Source organism: Hetaerina americana, unplaced genomic scaffold (assembly GCF_022747635.1).
Source record: "Hetaerina americana unplaced genomic scaffold, ioHetAmer1.1.p SCAF_110, whole genome shotgun sequence".
Taxonomy (NCBI): domain Eukaryota; kingdom Metazoa; phylum Arthropoda; class Insecta; order Odonata; family Calopterygidae; genus Hetaerina; species Hetaerina americana.
Window position 1 is genome coordinate 1,123,067 of NW_027286182.1, and position 2,509 is coordinate 1,125,575.

Below are 2,509 nucleotides of genomic sequence, written 5' to 3' on the forward strand. Positions count from 1 at the left end.
TATACACGAGGTGTACAGGGTTCGTCCGGAAAATAAGTGTACTGAGCTCAGGAAAAAAAATTTATTACACTTTTACATATCTTAAGCTAATATTCCTCAAAATAGGACCCTTGTGAGTCGATACACTGGTTCCAGCGGCGTTCCCATTCCTGGAACGCTCCCGCGAAGGCATCATCGGGAACCTCTCAAAGACTCGTCGTCGACCTCCTCTCTGCCCTCCACGAACATCTTGTGCCACGGAAAGATCATGTTTCTGGACATGGCTGACTCCCCGTAAGCCTGGTTAATCATACCGACAGTTTCGGTAGACGATTTCCCAAGCTTTACCGCAAATTTGATGGAATAACGCTGCTTCGGCATCGCGTTCCGTGACGTGGGTCGAACGTGGAGGTTCGCGTTAACAGAGCTCCTCACTACACCACAGCTCAGAGCCGACTGCCTTTTTCAGCGTCGCTTGCCAACATACCCCCCTCCAATCGCAGCCCGTCAGAGCGGTGCTGGGCGCGCCTGGAGCGGTGCGCCCAGCCCAGGAGTCAGTACACTTATTTTCATGACGAACCCTGTAGGTCACTTTGTGTTGGTTAGTACTCCCCATTAAATATACTAAGTTGCTGTTCTATGTCAAAGGAGGGTTTGGTTTATAAAATAGTAATATGTTTTAATTACCCAGAGTAAGTTGAAGGAGACATTTTATGATGGGCGACAGAGCATTTAAAGTTCGGTTTCGCCTAGTTATTTACTTAAATATTAATTGCTAAGTAGGTCATGCAGAATTCGTTGAAACGTCGCCTATCCTCTTTCAAAGAGTTATCTAATGATTCCATTCCTCCACCGGAGTTCACGTGTCATGCGAACATCCTTCCTTCCGTCATAACGTTTTAATTGCGCCCTCGTCGTAATAAACCTTTGATTATTCATCCTTTCCTACCGTTCCACTTTTCTAAAATTCTGATGCCGTGTTTGCACCGTTGTCTCTATTTTATTTATCAAAGAGGGGCATGCTTTCCCTTCCGCAGGAACGTGATGGAAATATTCATTCCCTCCCAGCGAATGGAATTCCTCGAGCCAGAAGATCTCTGGACGCCCAAGTTTAATTACCATCGGTTCCAGTATGGAATTTAGTTGAAATAATCCTATTTTAAACCGTTCGGTGAAACAATTAAAGCATTGTACTTTGTTCATGTTTTCGTTGGATAAAATATTGATTGCGTTTGGTCTTAGCTTTAGTCTATAGTCTCTAATGATTTTTCCGTCGTAATCCATGAGGTAAAGGGTTCTTCTTTGCGATGATAACTTCTGGCATGCCTATCTTTGGAGAAATGGGGCATAAGCCATTAGATAGATCAATATTTGAATTTATTGGCAGAAATAACAAACATTCGGTAAAAATCACGTAATTCGTAATTTCACATTAATTAAAAATTCGGGTGAATGTAATCGCAATTGGTTTCAGGATAATGGCTTCATATTCGCAATTCATTCCCATGCTTCTAACCGGTGCGAGTAAAATAGTCTAAAACTGTCGTTTGATCATCATGCTTGAGGATGGTTCATTTCTGCGCGTGGTTTCAGATTAAATATTCACCATCTAATTACCAGGCTAAAAATCGATTGCAGAACAATGCACCCTGGCTTCATAGTTGGATCTATACATTCTTCAAGGGGAGGGTAATCAACGAATGAAAACTTTATAAATCAATTAATGCCATTGCATTACAACAAATTATCAATTTTTGAATTCTTAATTACTTTTTCTTTATGGATAGTCCATCTACCTTTTGACTGTGCCTTACTTAAAAAATATCAACCATTTATAGTTAAATAAATTTAAATGATGAAGATGAATCATAACTATCTGTTTACATAGTATCACAGAATACGCTAAATGCTGTTTCTCCATTAACTTAACAGATACTCCACGATTATTGTAAATGTAATCAATTTCTGATTTTCCCTACATAATTTTGTGCAATCTTTCCGTACAATTGTGCATAAGAATTGCATATAATGTACTGTAACTAACAGAATATTGATATATTAAGTTCATGGTTATGGCATAGGAATTGAATTTTTTTAAGACCAAAGTCCAGTAGAAATATCCCTGGTATTTACTAAAGCTGTCGGAAATCTAGACCTGCAGCACTCTTAATACTAATAACTTATAATTCAATCGAATAATCATTCATTATAGTAATACAATGAAGGAATAGAATTTATCTGCTCCGATTATATTAAAGATTATTAAGATTTAAAAAACCTACCCTTAGTGATTTCCTTCTTTCCTTTAAACTTCATGATGATCAATAATGAAAATTTTCGATAGTGAAAGACACATCTCACGTATCAGTTCAATACCTTATTTCTTTTTCATTCAATAATAGTAATTTAAAGATTAAATTATTACAAATTCGACATTTCAAAATTGGCAAAAGCTAAGGCTACGCTAAATTGATTTTGTATGTATCAGCCGATTCAAAACAATCATCTGCCCTGGAATTAAAGCTACACT